Here is an 18431-nt window from a genome sequence, read left to right on the forward strand (position 1 = left end):
ACAAAATGAGACTTATTGGACCAGGCTGTGGCAAGGCTCATGCCATGGGAGTGGCTTGAGAGATGGAGGATGGACACAGGGTTGCCGAAAACAAAGGCTTTCTTTTATCTACACTGTTTAATTTTACACAATTCAATGTTCCTTTCACATGCTGTACTGGCCGATACTCATCGGTGCTAGAGACTTATTTATCCAACTTTATCTCCAACGTTGTCTTTCTCTTCTTTGTCTTCACCAGAGACTTTTCTCTCTATCTTTCTCATTGTCTTGCCTGTGTTCGCTGCGGTGTCAGTGTCAGTGTCCCAGTCCAGGACCCAGCTTTGCTGCAGAATATAAAGAGTAGTTTGTTAGTCTGGCACACCATAGGCTGATCACTAATCAGCCTTGGTATCACATCTGCTCTCTAGTGACCCACACCCCCTCTCTTTCTGCTTGCAACCCTATCGCTCGCATGCCCATGGTAAGTACTTCCAATGGTGAACAGGAGTCATCATTGGCAATCTTACCGATCTGCAGCTATGCAGCCCCATACACAGCAGGGTTTGCACTGTTATGACACATTCTTCCCATAACCATCATTATAGTTTTCTGTGACTTGTGGCACAGGAGACCTTCTGTCAGTTCAGACCAGACGGGATAGCCTCGTGCATCGATGAGCCTTGGGCACCCAACACCCTGTCATCAATTTGTGGTTTGTCCCTCCTCGGACCACTGTCGGTAGGTACTCACCACTGCTGACCAGGAGCACCCCACAAGCCTTGCCATTTCAGAGACGCTCTGACCCAGTCGTCTGGCCATAACAATTTGGCCCTTGTCAAAGTTGCTCAGGTCTTTAATCCTGCCAATTTCTCCTGCATTCAACCTCTTGAGTATAAGAACTAATTGTCCGTTTACCATCTAATCTGCCCAGACCTTGAAATGTGCCCTTGTTTGGAGATGATCAACATTATTCATAATGTTTAGGCTCATCAGTGAATATATATATAAAGTTTTAATACATTGCAGTACAGGCCTGTTTCGTGCGACGCACATTCATCAGTGATGAGTGCGCGATGTATTAAAACTTTTTCTTCCTGTATTTGTGTTGCTATTCCGCTCCTCATTAGTTGAGCACTTATAACACCATCGATGGTTTCAGGGAAAAAAACGCTATACATATATATATATAATGGTGAGAAAAGCGAGGGTAGGTGGCTAGACAAATTGTGTGAGAGGGAGACGACAGAGAACAGGAAATGACAGAGAAATACAGCCTCTGTGACTGCAAAAGCTGAAACCTATCAGTCCATTTGGGTATTGTGAAGGTTGAAATGTGCTTCAGTGAGATACTGGGAGAAGGACATACAAATAGACATACACATGAGAGAGGAAACAGGACAGAATGGTGAAGTCGGGAAGTCACATAAATAAAGAATTAATGAGCAGGCCGGTGAAAGACAAAATATATAGGGAAAGAGAGCAAGGAAAAAGGAGGGCAAAATGAAGGTGTGAGAGAGACAGAGTGTGAGAGTCCACAGAGTAAGAGATAGACATCAAAAATAGAGGAGGAAAAAAGAAAAACAAGACAAAAATATATAGGGAAAAATTGTGTAGGAGAGATAATAACATAGAATCAGAATTTCATTATTTGCAGGGACTCCAGCCCATTTGAGGGTTTCGTACATTAATTCAGTACCCAGGTGGGATTTTAGTTAAGTTTCTAAAGCCCTTATCTCAAGGTAGAATTGTTGAAAATTCAGCTTATTTTCCTGTTTGAAAACTATTGTATAATAAAAGTGCACCCAAACTTAATACGTTCCTACTTCGTGTGTGTGTGTATGTGTTTGTTTTTTTTTTAATTTCCCACGTTGTTGTTTGTGCATGTGGTTTATTTTTTCTGTGTTTGTGTCTACGTAATTCTGTTGGGTTACTTTTGAGTGTTATATAAGTGTGAGCACAAATGTATGCAACTGTTAGTATTTGCAAGCATCAGTGTGTTGTGTGCATGAGTTTGTATGTATGTATCTCCATGTATGTCTTAGTGTTTGTGTGTGCACTTGTGTTCACACTGTGTATGAGTGGAAATGTGGGGAAGTGTTTGCATGCTTTAAAGGACAATTCTGTTTTTGTTTTTTTTTTGTTTTTTTACAACCTGGGTCATATTTTCAGTTTTGCCATTGTGCATATTGACTTTGATATCATTTTACTCACTGGTGTCATTTTGGAGATTCTGGACAAGAAATCACTGCTAGCCAGAACTTTACAATGGTGTTTTACATGGTAACCAAATACTAGCCTTGAACCTGTCCTTTCCAAAAAAAAAACCAAAAAAACCCAATTATCTATGACTTCTCTATTGACCTTTTGCAAACTACCGCCCCAGAACGGTGCTTGTCCAATCCTACCTTAGCAACGGTCCATCAAGCTTTCAAACACACAACAAAATGCTGAAACGGTGTGCCTATGGGATCTGCAAATCGGATACTAGATATCTGAAAAGTTTGGAGGGGGTGTAATTTTCTTTACCTTCCCGAAACCCAGAACGCAAGAAGCGCAATGTCGGCAATAGATTTTGCAGTATAGCAGACCCCATGGCCAGCTTAATCCATCCAAAATCAACAAAAATACCTGTCTGCTCCAAGCTAAGCTTGCTACTAGCTATTATTGATAGCTAATACAGCTAACGTATTATTACTGTTACTTTTACCCACACAATGCGCTGATTTCTTCCTTCATGTTTTGGTGTTTTTCGGCTACTTCCTGGATAGTTTTGAAATGCTTGACGGGCATAGCAACAGTAACTAAGGGAGGCGGGACTTTGCGAAAGGTCAGTTGTGTTGGCTGGTAGTTAGGCAAAGGGCAATACTACTGGTGGTAGGTAAAGGCTGGTCATTCCTCCAAGTTGAACAATGAAATAGCTCATCAGAGTGATTGGCCATTGATAAAACTGGACGTTTCAATTAACAACTTTCAACTTGCACTATCATATTCATCATATGTGGTTTAGGCAATTAGATGAAATTGGACTTATTGTAACACGTTTAGTGCTCATGTTCCAATGCCCCATAAGCCATTGTAACAATAACAAGTTGTGCCCAGTTATGGTCCTGTGTCCAAAATCTCAACACTGAAGCAAATGAGTACCACAACCATATGCAAAATGGCATATGCTCACAACTGTGTTTATGCTTATTGGCATCTTCATCTGTGTGTGTGTGTGTGTGTGTGTGTGTGTGTGTGTGTGTGTGTATGTGTGTGTGTGTGCGCGCACGCTCTTGACACATTTACTGACCAACTGTTAGACAACCCCGGCATAACTCACTGCCACTTTTCTCAACTGTCACTATAGCAACATGGTTAAGGTGAATCTCATTGTTCCTGCAGTAAAGATTTGAGTTAGAGGGTCATGCTTGTGGTATGGCCACCAGGGACCTAGAGACCCAGTGTTGTTTACTCATTAGTAATAGATCTCAGATTGTTATGGTGGTAGTGGGAGAAGGCACTGGGTTGAATGAACTGAAAATAAGGGAATTTTGACAGAATAGCTTCCTGCTTTCAGAGCCACTCTGTTATTTCAACAGGGTATATACTTATTTGTATCCTCCATCTACACATCAAATTTCCCAAGATCAAATGTAAACTGCATGAGTGCACTCATTAGAGTGTAAATATGCACCAGGCATACATATCTCCCCTTCTCCAGTGTTCGAACTTGGGGTCAAACCACCCCTTCTTTTGGCCTACCAAGAGAAGGGAAATACATGCACACACAGAGAGAAAAAAAGTGTTTTTCCTGCCGTTATAAGATTTTTGTGCAGTGCCCGAAACAATTGAATAGGAAATATGGAGGGAAAAAAAGTTTTTAATATGCAGCGCTTAAAGCTAAAAACTCTACCTAATGAAAACGTTTTGCATTTCAGTCTGTGAATAATTAGCCTCCTAGGCGGACTGTCCCATGAATGTGACCTAGTCTGCCATGAAATGACAGATCAGAGATCAGGCTATCATAATTTATTAAGACTTCTAATGTGTTTAACCATTCTGGTTTTCATGATAAAAAAAATGAATTAAGGCCAATGGCTGATCTGCTGATTGATTTTCATTCATAAGCTGATTGACTTTCATTCATAAGACAATGGTAAGAAAACATACAGATGCAACTCCATTCATTTGCACCAGTTGCTGCCAAAATACGGCAGTGGTCCTCTCATGGTAAAGGGGATGGGAGGCTTCACTTGATAAATGTCTACTTCCCTCAGCCCTTGGCATTTCTCTAGCTTCTCGTGCTCTTTCTTCCTGATGTTGCCGTTGCTTGGGATTGCTATACATCAATCACTACTGCTGTCTTCTGTTCCTTGTCGACCACCACAATGTCTGGTTGGTTAGCCAGCACCTGCTTGTCTTGATCTTAGTTTTGCCATTCTCAATCACCTTTGGTAGTGTCTCCTATTTGGACTTGGGGACTTCCAGTCTGTATTCAGTACAGATATTCCTGTACACTGTCCCAGCCACTTGGTTATAGCTTTCAGTGTATGCTTTCCCAGATAGCATTTTACAACCTGCTGCTAAGTGCTGGACTGTCTCAGGGTCATCTTTGCACAGCCTGTATCTTGGGTCTTGTCTGGTGTGGTAGACACTTGCCTCAATCGATCTGGTCATGAGTGCCTGTTTTTGTGCTGCTATGATCAGAGCCTCTGTGCTGTCCTTCAGTCCAGCCTTTTCTAGCCACTGGTAGGATTTCTCGATATCCGCTATGTCTTCTGTCTGTCGATGGTACATCCCATGGAGGGGCCTGATCTTCCGTGACACCTCCTCTTCTTCTTCTTCCTCTGCACTCTCGGTCTTTTGCTGCCTGAGGTACACTGAAAAAGGGGAGAGGTGGGGTTGTACAATTTACAAAAATGCATTTCTTTTAAATGACATGGTTCATAAGTAAACATAAATAAATTCATTCATAAACATAAATAAATAAATAATTTTTAGAAAACATAACTTTAATATGTGCAACCGATGTACATAATTGTTTTATGTAAATCCAACACACTTCTTTTTCAGTGTGCTCACTCAGCGGTTCTTCCTGGGGGGAGGGGGCGTCTATCTGATGTACCCATGGATGTTCCTTGTTTCAACCTGGACAGTGGCCCTGACACTTGTTAACCCACAGCCCCCATTTTTTGCTTATCATACAGTTTCAGGCTGCTGCATTGTAAGGAATTTCCGTGTCCTGATATCTGTAGCTTTTATCGCCTCCTTTGGCCAACTTATTATTACAGCTGTGTATCTGATGACTGGTAGGTATACGTGTTGATGGCTTGAATTTTATTCTTCCCATTGAGTTGGCCCCTCAGGACCTGCCTCCTTCTCTGGAGGTATTTGGCTGTAGCTGACCTTGCTGCCTCCTCGTGGTTTCCATTTGCCCGTGGAATACCCAGGTACTTGTAACTGCCCTGTATGTCTGTTATCCTGCCATCTGGTAATTCAACCCCTTCAGTGCTCACCACCATTCCTCTTTTTGCCACCATCCGACCACACTTGTCCAGTTTGAATGACATCCCGATGTTGTTACTGTAGATCCTGGTGAGGTGGATCAGTGAGTAAAGGTCTCGCTCATTCCTGGCATACAGCTTAATATCCATGTTTAGGAGGTGGCTGATGGTAACTCCACTTCTGAACATGTATCCATATCCACTCTTTGTGATGACCTGAGATGATTGAGAGGGTTTGAGAGGGTTCAGGCAGTAGCTGAGACAGTGAATCACCTTGGTATATCCACTTGGTATTCACTTCCAGTGTGGGAAGATGGCGGCGCAAATTCACGTTTGCAGCGACCTCATTCAGTACCGTTGTAGGAAGATGGCTGCGCGAATTCACGTTTGCACTGACCTCACTCAGTACCGTCCATGCAGTAGCTGAGACAGTGCATCACCTTGGTGTATCCACTTGCAGTGTGAGAAGATGGCAGCGCAAATTCATGTTTGCAGCGGCCTCACCCAGTACCATCCATGCAGTTTCTTTGTCCACATCTGCATCTAAGTTTGTCTTCATTTGATGGCTTGGAGAGCTGGCGCTGGATCGGCGGGGAGAGCTTGGTCTGCTGTGTCCTGTAGGCCTGGGGACCACGGCCCCTGCCTGGAGCTATGCCCGAAGAGGTAACACCGAGGGCAGTCTGACAGGACGCGAAAGCGGGGCAGGCTAAGCTAACTACTAGCCAATGCAGACCGGCAGTTCCAATAACACCAAGGGCTGTCTGGCGGCAGCCTCGCCTAGCCTTGACTGTGTTTTTAGTGTTGTTGTGTGGAGTGCAGGGAGGTGTCGAAGGTATCTAGCTGGGAGAGCTGGCGTTGGATCAGCTGAGGGAGCTTGGTCTGCTGCGTACTGCGGGCCTAAGGACCAAGGCCCTGACCATAGCTGCGCCCGAAGAGGAAACACCGAGGGTGGTCTGACAGCACATGGAAGGGTAAGGGAACTGCTCGCCCATGCAGACCGGCAGTCCTGACAGTCATCCTGGCTGGCATTTGTTCTCCTGGACAGTGATTTTATTTTATTTTATTTTTTTAGTTAAAATAAATGTGTTAGTTTGGATATATGTGTTCTTGTAGTTTTTGGATATCTGTTTTTGTCTTTGTGTTGCACTGCTGTGGGCTGGGGGAAACGATTTTCATATAATTTCATGTGTGCAAGTGCATGAAATGAAATGACAAAAAGTGTTTCTGGTTCTGATATATGCCACATTTGATGGTTACCTGTATGATAGTCCTTTGAGTTGGCCTCTAGTGTTGTTTACCGCTGCCACAGTGAGTTCTTGATGAAAGCTATTAGTGTCCTGTTGGCTTTGTATAGTGCCAAGTACCATAGCAACCAGGTGTGGGGCATTGAATCATAGGCTTTCTTGTAGGCTGTGCTCAGGTTGGTCTGTCTGGTCTTATAGTGTTAGGTGAGCCCTCTTTTCCACTCCCTCCATATACAAGTTGGCCACTATAGGTGAAACTGGGGAACCCATTGCACACCCATGCCCCTGCCTATAGCACTGCTGCCTGTATGTGAAGTATGAGGAGGCGGGGCTAAGACTACATCTGTCACCATCTTACAATGCTGTGATTGCAAACATCCCCATATCCTCTGTAAACACTACACATGGTCATTGAAACTCTAGTTAATGGTCACACCTATTTGCATATGAAACAGATGCAATTGTTATGCAACTGTATTGTTTATAAGGGTGGGGATACCTGCAGTCAGTTTAGACTGAAGAGGTCACTTAGATGAGTGATTAAACATTTCAGTCAATAAACATTGTGTCCACATGAACTGATTCAACTTTCTTTGATTTTCTTACCTGGATTATTGAGCAGGCATGAAGACAGCTGAAGTGATAGAAAAATTAGTTATGCTGAAAACCAACTAAAACTGAAATGTAAAAAAATAGTTATTAGTTGTGCTGAAAAACAACTAAAATGGAAATGGAAGGACTGCAGTTTCAGGGGTTACACAAAGGAGTATACTGTTTTCCTGCTGTATTGGTGCTGACTGTTATGTGTCTTTTGCACTCATTCAATTGGTTGCTTGTAAAGTTGGAGATCTCAGAAATGTACTTACTCCATTGCATTTATATTTTTCACTCTTGAAAAAGGCATCTGCTAAATGCCCAGTTTTATTGTCTTCTGAAAGAACTAGTGCATCACTGTGGCCTAACTGTTCAGTTCCCCCAGTTGTATTTCAATTGGCTGTTCACTCTGTCAGTCAATGGTCACTTTGACAGACAGAAGCCACCCAGCATGCACCCCTGAATTCACAGCCTTCCACCTCCAGGATATCCTGATTGGCCACTTCAAATCTATGATGTGGGGAAATTAGCAGAACTTATCTTTTCAATGTAGGGGGGTTAAGGTCAGACCCATATTGAGGCTACTAAGTGCCTAAAATGTGATATCAGTTTGTATAGAATTTATTTTTGTATTTTCAAATAACAAATAATTTCTATTTTAATTAAATACATTAATTAAATACAGTATTTTGTATTTTATTTTGATACATTTGATGAGCAAGTATTTGCAATTTGTAACAAGATACTTTTTGATATATTTGTGCCCATCCCTGCTTATACATAATGTTTTAGTTTTGACATTGCCTTGATATGACTCAACGGTTGGTGTGAGTCACACATGCACATGGTGGACGTAGCTCAGGCAGTGACAGAAAGCAGCATTGGTTGTGCAAGCTAGAAAGTGAATGGAGAGAGGGAGCGGCGATAACGAGACCAGATGTTTTTTTGAAGGTTTTTTAATCACCACAACCACAAGAGGTTCTTCATCAGTCAGTCATAACTGTGCACATACAATTTTAGGCTGATAGGTCCAGTAGTTTAGGCTGATAGGTCCGGTTTATTATCTCTGCCAAAGGTGCAGGTGTCAAAATAGTCTGTATTTTTATTTCGGATGTTCTTGAAATAAAATTGAGTAAAAGATACACTTCAGTTGGTAGACATACTGTATATTTTATAAAGTGCTATATTATACATTATACTGGAGTGCTATACTAATGCTCTCAGTGGTGTAGCTGTCTGTCGTGTGGGCAGTGGGCTGCACAAGTGGCTTTTAGACAAACCTTTTTTTCTTGCAAGCACAAATTACATCTATATTGGCTCAATTAATCAAAACGCCATTTACCAAATTGGCAATGGCAAATCAATTTACAATTTTTTTGATGGAAAGCATCATCATTGCAGTAACCAATGCATCCTCATGGCTTTATTAACAACTGATTTATGTCAACCACTTACTCATTTAGTACTGATGAAATAGCCAAGAGTCCAAATTTAGGCAACGGTTTAGGGTGCTGCAATTGAGTAAACCCACATCAACATAATTTTCACTATTTTAGGTTAATATAACTATTGGAAAGAGCATGATCAACAACAGAAAAGTAGAAAAGAACAGGGAAAGTCCTTTCGAGATAGGAAAGGAGAGTAAAAGAAGGGGGGAGGATGAGCTGTGAATCTTATGGACGAGCTCTGAATCTCATGGACGAGCTCTGAATGTCATGGACGAAACAGTGATGGACAAGTCACATGTCTTGCTTCCTCATGTTTTATTGAAATAAATTTTCTGGTGGAGGAAGAAAGAGAGTTCAGGGAGAGTGAGGAGCAAGAAGGAGGGGGCACGAAAGAGAGAGAGCAGGATAGAAAGAGTGAGACAGAGAGACACAACTGAGAGGAACAGAGGGAAAGAAAAAGAGGGAAGTACGATGAAGTGAGAGCTGGAGGAGCGGGAACTTTAAGATGAGATCCATCCATCCATTATCCGAACCGCTTATCCTGCTCTAAGGGTCACGGGAATGCTGGAGCCTATCCCAGCAGTCACTGGGCGGCAGGCGAGGAGACACCCTGGACAGGCTGCCAGGCCATCACACAGGGCCGACACACACACATTCATACCTAGGGACAATTTAGTATGGCCGATTCACCTGACCTACATGTCTTTGGAATGTGGGAGGAAACCGGAGCACCCGAAAGAAACCGACACAGACACGGGGCTCAAACCCAGGACCTTCTTGCTGTGAGGCAACCACACTAACCACTGCGCCACCGTGCCACCCCTTTAAGATGAGTTGCAGACTTAAATTTATGTGGGATATGGAGACAGCCAACAGGGCCCTTTATCTGGCCAGGACTTGTACAGTTTGGTTACTCTGGGGTGTCTTTCTTTTTGTTGTTGTTCCTGGTTCCTTTGTCTCAAGCTGAAATAATGGTTAACATGCAGAGAAGAGTAGAGATCCTATGTTCATGTTAACAGTCTTTGTGATACACAGATTCAAGCAAGGACAAGTGTGTGAATGTGTTTATGGTTATGTACGTGGTTGGGTGTGTGCTTGTGCATACTGTATACGTGTGTGTGTGTGTGTGTGTGTGTGTGTGTGTGTGTGTGTGTGTGTGTGTGTGTGTGTGTGTGTGTGTGTGTGTGTGTGTGTGTGTGTGTGTGTGCGCACGCACGTGGAACACTGTGCGGTACCAGGAAATCTGCGTATGATTTCTGTCATTCAAACAATTGTTCTATCGTTCACACTCCTCTAACATGGCATGTATAAAAATAGCATTCTAAAAATTCCTCTTCAGTAATGACGCTCAGGCAGGGTACGAGTACAAGCGGAGTTGTTTATTCGAAGTACAGGCGGAAGTACAAGATCACACAGCAAAAATGAAGTTAGGTGGAGAAAAGAGTTCAGCAACATGTAGATTAAAATAGCAATAGAAAAAAAAAACCAACAGTTGGAACAGTGAGGGAAGGCTAATGGTGAGAATGTCAAGGAGACATCAATACTGCCTGAGGTGTTGTGGAACCAGGGGAAGATAAGTAGTGAGAAAAACAGGTGATTGGAAGTCAATGAGGGATTTGTGTGATTGGTGTGGGATGTGGCTTTTTGGAATGAGGGTGTGGGTGCGACATTATCTCAGCCCACATCTTTTCTTGTTGTTTCACAGTAACCTTGTGAAAGGTTGCTCGCTACTGTAAAAAGCTTAAAATCACAACTTGTGGTCTATTTATGATGGCTTGAATTGGGATATGTCATTGGGCATTTCACCTCCCTCACTCATAAGTAGGGCTGTAGTCAACCAAAGAAAATTTGATCGACTGAAATCGTACCTACTCTTCAACCAATCGATTGGTCTTAGGGGCAAAAATATTCTGCACGTTACTACTGTAACCTAGTTACTGTACACCTTTTAACTATTATTATATTTATATATTTACATGTGTAATATTTAAGTTATTTCATGTCCCCTTGCCTACGAGTGAATATTAGTTCCTACCTGCAATTGTTTTGGAGGGACAGTTATGAGTGTCACAGAAGTGAAGTGACATGTTCGGTGAACTCCAAGAGAGTCAAGTTGGATGATCTGTACTGTCTTACCGTGTTGGTGTAATTTGAAGATGATTGACTAAAATACACAAAGAGAAATTGTAGCCCGCTTATTAACCACATGCAAGAAGAACTGGGGAACACTGCTAACGCAGAAAAGAAGGATTACACTATCTCTAAATTAACTAAATTCGCCACAGTGTACTGAGCGCACTCTACCTGGTAGCCTTATTAGCCTAAATGAATTATAAATAAACATAAAAGCTAGTATTTGCAGTATATTGAATAATTTCAACCTAATTATTTTATACTGAAATGATAACAATAGACTTAGAGCTGACCAGCGTGGCCTGCCCATATCCATATGAAAATAGAACTATATCAACTGGTAATCCCAGCAGAAGAACTACTGAATAATATACAAAATAATTTTAACACTAGAATGACCAGGATTTCACTCCTACATAAAATGATCATGGGTGGTCAAATAGACGGCCGGTTTTTAAACTATATTCTGTCAAGATAAATACCCAATTGTGGAGTTAGAAAACAACGAGACAGGAGACGTGAGAGTAGACGTAGTCGAGGTAGTTTACTAGCTCCAACTTAGCATGTCATACATTCGACAACGACACTGAACTGTCTACCGGAAGCGGAAGTGCATTATCTGACCCCTCGCCTCTTCCCTCAAAGGTACACCGTCCTCTTAGGTGAATGTCTCTCGTTATATAGATGTGGGTCACCACACAGGCCCCCCCAGAATTCACCTACACAAAACAATGCAAAACAGCAAAAGTGCAAGTCATGAACATAAAAATAGACTCTACAACAGAACAGTCAATGACATAGTGCAAAGTCACGGGGAAAACAGGTGACGAGTCGGGGGGCGGACCCTGCGGCCATAACGGCTGCGCTTCACAGGAGGGGAAACAGATGGGGCCGAAACCCGGGCAATAGGCAGGGCCGAAGCAGGAACAGAGGCAGGTGCCGGGGCCGACCTAGGAGGGCGCCCCCGCCGCGGGGGTAGAGCCAATTACATTGGCTCCCCAATCTCCAAGTGAGTGGGCTTGAGATGGTCTATAGCGACCCGCTCCGACCTGCCCCCCATGTCCACCACAAAGTTCTTATCCCCCGCCTCCAGGACGCGGAAGGGCCCGTCGTATGGGGGCTGCAGCGGGGACCGATGGCTGTCGTGCCTAATGAAGACGTACCTCGCCGATGGCAGATCCTTGGGGGACGTAGGACCGGGAGAGGCAGTGTTGAGACATCGGAACGGGAGCGAAGGCACCGGCAGCGCTCCGGGACGCACTGAGGTGAGAGGCGGCCGACCAGGGAGCCGTAGCATCCGGAAGAAACTCCCCCGGAACCCGCAGGGGCTGGCCATACACCAGCTCAGCGGAGGAGGTCTGGAGGTCTTCCTTCGGGGCCGAACGCAGGCCGAGCATGACCCACAGGAGTCGGTCCATCCAGTCGCAGCCAGTGAGGCTTGCCCGCAGAGCGGCTTTCATGTCCCGATGGAACCGCTCACAAAGTCCGTTGCTCTGCGGGTTGTACGCCGTAGTGCGGTGGATCTTCACCCCCAGGTGCTCAGTGACCGCCGTCCAGAGCTCCGAGGTAAACTGGGAGCCCCGGTCGCTCGTGATGTCACCAGGCGTGCCGAAACGGGCCACCCAGCAGCCGATGAACGCCCGTGCTACCTCTGCTGCCGTCGTGGAGGACAAGGGAATAGCCTCTGGCCACCTGGTGGCCCTGTCCACAATAGTGAGGAGGAACGTATAACCACGGGAGGGGGGCAGGGGACCCACCAGGTCAACATTGACGTGGTCACACCGCCTCTCTGGAACCACAAACGGCACCAAAGGGGCCTTGGTATGGTGGTGCACCTTGGCGCGTTGGCACGCCACACACGAGCCGGCCCAGGCTCTAACATCCTTACGGAGCCCAGGCCAAACGAACTTGATGCTCACCAGCTTGGTCGAGGCCTTCACTCCCGGGTGGGAAAGGCTGTGGACGGTGTCAAAAACTCGGCGCTGCCAGGAAGTAGGCACCAGGGGGCGCGGTTGACCGGTGGAGATGTCACAGAGGAGGGTGGTGTTGGCCGCGTCGAACGTCACGTCCTCCAGCCGTAGCGCCGTAGGGGTCGACCGGTAGTCTTGAACGGTCGCGTCCTTGGCTTGGTCCGCTGCCATAGCGGCGTAGTCGAGTCCCAAGGTAACGGCGTTAACAACCGCCCGTGAAAGGCAGTCGGCGACGAAGTTATCCTTGCCCGACACGTGTTGTTGTATGTCCGTGGTAAACTCGGAAACCGCTGCGAGATGGCGCTGCTGACGCCCAGACCACGGTTCTGAGGTTTTGGCCATACAGAACGTCAGCGGTTTGTGGTCCACGAAAGCGGTGAACTGTCGGCCCTCCAATAGGAACCTAAAGTGTCTGGTTGCGAGGAACAGACCCAGTAGTTCCCTATCAAAGGTGCTGTATTTGCGCTCGCTCTCACAGAGTTGTTTACTGAAGAACGCCAACGGCTGCCAGCCCCCCCCCCCCCACCCACTGCTCACACACGTCCCCCACGGCGTAGTCGGAGGCATCCGTTGTAAGGCCTATGGGGGTGGCAGGCAACGGGTGAGCTAGCAGCGCAGCGTTGGCCAGCGCGGTCTTGGCGGCCACAAAAGCCTCGTCCATCCCCGAAGACCAGTCCAGCTCGTCCTTAGACTTCTTACCCCGCAGGGCCTCATACAGGGGATGCATGATGTGGGCGGCACGGGGCAGGAAACGGTTATAAAAGTTCACCATGCCCAGGAATTCCTGCAGCGACTGTACAGTGTGGGGGTGGGGGAACATGGTGACAGCCTCAACCCTGGCAGGGAGGGGAACAGCCCCCTGTGGAGTGATGTGGTGCCCGAGGAAGGTGATGGACGACTCCCCGAACTGACACTTAGCTGGGTTGATGATGAGGCCATGTTCGCTGAGCCTGTCGAACAGCTGTCTGAGGTGCGTCATGTGTTCCTCCGCCGACGCGCTGGCCACGAGGATGTCGTCTAAGTACACAAACAAAAATGGCATGTCGCGGAGCACAGAATCCATAAGGCGCTGAAACGTCTGCGCCGCCCCTTTAAGGCCGAAAGGCATACGTAAGAACTCAAAGAGCCCAAAGGGTGTGATGACAGCCGTTTTTGGGACATCCAGTGGGTGGACCGGCACTTGGTGATACCCCCGCACTAAGTCGATTTTGGAATAGATGGCAGCGCCCGCCAGGTGGGTAGAGAAATCTTGTATGTGCGGTATGGGGTACCGGTCGGGGGTCGTGGCATTGTTTAGGCGACGGTAGTCCCCGCACGGGCGCCAACCCCCGTCGACCTTAGTAACCATGTGAAGAGGGGAAGCCCACGGGCTGTCAGAACGGCAGACAATGCCGAGGCGCTCCATAGTCGAAAACTCCTCCCTCGCTATTGCGAGCTTGGCCGAGTTGAGGCGTCGGGCCCGGGCGTAAACTGGGGGGCCCACTGTGGTGATATGATGTTCCACGCCGTGCTTGGCCACCGCCGAGGAGAAGGTGGGTGTGGTGAGCTCGGGGAAATTTGCGAGCAGGCGTTGGTATGGATCCCCGGTGGAGAGTGTGTTAGCGAGGCACAGCGCTCCAGCGCCCCCAAGCGTGCAGGGGTATGACGCAAAAGAGACGGCATCAATCACGCGACAGTTTTTAACATCCACCAGCAGGTTGAAAGCACAGAGGAAATCCGCACCTAGGAGCGGGGTGGATACAGCAGCCATCACAAAGTCCCAGCCGAAACGTCGGCCGCCAAAACACACGTCCACATGTCTGATACCGTACGTCCGAATGGACGTGCCGTTGGCGGCGTCCATCTGGGGGCCGTGACTGTCGGTCATCGTGTCCACAGCTTGTGCTGGTAGTATGCTGCGTTGAGCGCCAGAGTCAACCAGCAGCCGCCGGCCCGACAAGGAGTCTCTGATGAACAACAACTTGCAGTCACGGCCGGCGCCCATAGCCGTTAACGAGCGCCGGCCTTGGCGTTTCCCTGAACCCTGTAACTGCAGGGTTTGCGACACCGTTTTGCTTTTGCCCCAAACCTGGCATGGTAATAACAGAGCCCGTCGTCACCGCGGTGTCCATATAGTCGTACACAGGTGGTGGTGGGGCGGTCTGGTGGGGTAGCAGGGCATGCACAAACTGTTGCCGGTTGGCCAGGAAAACCCTGTCTGCTTCAGCAGCCAGAGAACGGTAGTCCTTGGAGGCGGCGAGAGGAGAACTGGCCAGTGCTGTGCGTACAGGTGCGGGGAGCTGCCTCAGAAAAATGTGTGTGAAAAGAAAGGCCGGATCAGCCGATCCCAGCACAGACAGCATTTTTTCCATTAACTCAGACGGTTTGCCGTCGCCGAGGCCATTCAGGGACAGTAAACGGTCTGCCTTCTCCAGCTCCGACAGTTCAAATAGTTTCAGGAGGAATGTCTTTATAGCATCGTACTTGCCAGCAGCTGGCGGAGCTTCCAACAGTGTCATTGCTCGCGCCGTTGTCGATGCGTCTAACGCCGCCACTACGTGGAAGTACTGCGTTGCATCCTGCGTTATCCCTCTCAGCTGGAACTGGGCTTCCACATGTTGAAACCACGGCCGTGGATTATGCTGCCAAAAGTCGGGTAGCTTCACAGTAGCGGCGTAAATGCTAGCGTTAGCAATAGCCATGTTGTTGCGGGTACCGCGGCAGCATTATTCCCGGCGTCTTCGTTGTCAGACATACTCGTATTAGTAGTTCGATCACGTCGGGGTCACCAATGTGGAGTTAGAAAACAACGAGACAGGAGACGTGAGAGTAGACGTAGTCGAGGTAGTTTACTAGCTCCAACTTAGCATGTCATACATTCGACAACGACACTGAACTGTCTACCGGAAGCGGAAGTGCAGTATCTGACCCCTCGCCTCTTCCCTTAAAGGTACACGGTCCTCTTAGGTGAATGTCTCTCGTTATATAGATGTGGGTCACCACACAATTGAGATATTAATGAATTGCATATGTTAGTATGTCTGTTAGGAAATGACTGACACCAAAATTAACATTTTAACAACTATAATTGTATTTTTAAACAATTTAAACTTCAGAGAGATATGGTCAAAGTTGAATAGCAAAATTGAAAAAGTGAAACAAAACGGAAAACATTATTGATGTCATGTACCGGTTTGGCATGTAAGGGCACCCGTATGTATGTGACGTCACCTGTTGATGTGGGGAGAAGCGCGAGGAATATTATTCGGGCAGTCTTGCAATACGGTGGAATAAAGCAAGCCACGTTAGGCATTGTGTAATAACGGTGTGCCTAATCATTTATAATTAATGACTCCTAAATAAGCATATAGGTGGGAATAACAGATCAGAACAATGGCGACGAGTGTTGTACCGAGCCTAAGCTAAGTGATGAGCTAAAGTTCGTAACGTTTAGTTAGATCTGAAGTGTAGCTAACAGTTGTAGCTAGCTAGCGCGGCAGCATGGAAAAGACAGCATGCATACCGGCGTTTGATTGCTACTCCGACCCGGCGACTTTGGGGCCGCGTTGGACAAGATGGCTTATGTCATTTGAACTGTTAACTGATGGAAAAGGTCTGATCATCGATGATAACATCGAGGATGCAGTGAAGCAGCGCCGAAGAGCACTTCTTTTGCATCACGCAGGTCCAGACACACGGGACATCCTTTCAACTTTGGACGGCACCGGAGAGGTGACTGATTATGATGCCGCTGTTGCAGCTTTGAGCAGATTTTTCGTGCCTCAAGTAAATGCTACATTCGCCCGCCAGACATTTCAGAAAATCTCTCAGAATCAGGGGGAGACAGTACAACAATTCGCTACACGCTTGAGACGTGCGGCAAAAGACTGCGGTTTTGGTGGAGATACAGACGATCAGATTAGACATGCAATTGTAAGCAAATGAACGTCAAGTTATATTCGCCGTAGACTCCTTGAGGAGCGTGGTTTGGTGCTTGCTCGCGCTCTCGAGTTGGCGGTACAGTGTGAACAAATTGAAGAACAAATGGCGGAGATGTCTGTGAGGGAGGGGAAAGCAGAGGCGACTGTGAGTCGTGTCTCACAGAAAGGAGGGAAATATCAGAAGAGAGGACAAGGGAGACCGGGCGCGGATTGAGGAAAAACGGACAAAATGGACAAAATGTGTTTTAGATGTGGACATTCAGACCACTTTGCGAAAGACCCCAATTGTCCCGCGCGCGGCCAAACGTGTCGCAAATGCAATGGTAGAGACCATTTCGCAAAGCAATGCAAAAGAAAAGGTGCAACAGGAAAGGAAAAAGTGCAGAAAATAGAGATAGAAGAACATGATTATGCCTTTGTATTGAGTGATACAAACAAGTCAGATAGGCTCAACATAAATGTGGGAGGAGTTAGCTTGAAGATGCTTGTCGACTCCGGGGTTACTTGCAATGTGATAGATAAAAAGACCTGGGAGGGTTTAAAGTCAGAGAAAATTAGGTGCCACTCATATGTCCCAAAGCCGGAAAGGAAACCATTTTCCTATTCATCTAACCAACCTCTACCCATTAAAGGGGCGTTCACATGCAAAGTAAAAATAGGAGAATGCTTTGAACAAGCAGAATTCATAGTAATCAGAGGTGATGGAGAACCACTACTAGGAAAAGAGTTGGCCATGAAACTAGGTGTACTGAAAATAGGTGCCTGTAGAGCCGAAGGAACGGAGAAGACCGTAGGTTCACACTTTAGCCGTGTAGGCAACTTTCTTTAATCCACGGTAAATCAGAGAGCAACCAAACCACAGCTCGACTGAGCGGAGGTGGCAAGAATAATCAGAAAACTGGCTGGACAACCATAACTTAACCCTGCGTTAACCTGCCAGGGCAACCATGACTTAACCCTTAGTTCCTGGGTTGAATTCTGTCCCCAAAACGTGTCCACCACATGAGCCCCCCCAGAATTCGCCCTAGTAATCGAAGTCAGGCAGGCGCGGGGGGACAACAGGCCGTCCGCGGCGGCTCCGGATAACAGGGGCCGGAGTGTCTCTGGGAGGCATTGACGCGGGCCTGTGGAGGTCGGCCTGAGGAGCAGAAGAGGCAGCTCGGGCCTCCACGGGGGGAGGAGGCGGAGCCGGGGGACGACCGCGACGAGGAGGTTGGGCTAACTCCAACGGCTGCGTCAAGTCCAGGTGTGCGGGTTTAACTCGGTCCACTGAAACATGCTCGGCCGTGCCCCCAAAATCCACCACCAGATGCTTAGTTCCCCGTTCCAGGACGCGGAAGGGGCCGTCATAAGGGGGTTGCAGAGGGGGGCGGTCTGCGTCGTGACGGATGAACACGTAGTCCGCTGACTGCAGACCTGGGGGCACCTGGGACACCGGCGCGCCGTGTTGGGCGGTAGGGACGGGTGTGAAAGCTCTGACCCCGTCCAGCAAGGAGGCTCGTTGGTCCACAGCTGACCAGGGACGCGTTGCGTTGGGCATGAAATCGCCTGGGACTCGCAGCGGCGTGCCGTACACCAGCTCCGCAGAGGAGGCTTGTAGGTCTTCCTTCGGGGCGGTCCGCAGGCCCAGCATGACCCATGGGAGCTTGTCAACCCA

This window comes from Lampris incognitus, chromosome 2, assembly GCF_029633865.1.
Source record: "Lampris incognitus isolate fLamInc1 chromosome 2, fLamInc1.hap2, whole genome shotgun sequence".
NCBI classification, from domain to species: domain Eukaryota; kingdom Metazoa; phylum Chordata; class Actinopteri; order Lampriformes; family Lampridae; genus Lampris; species Lampris incognitus.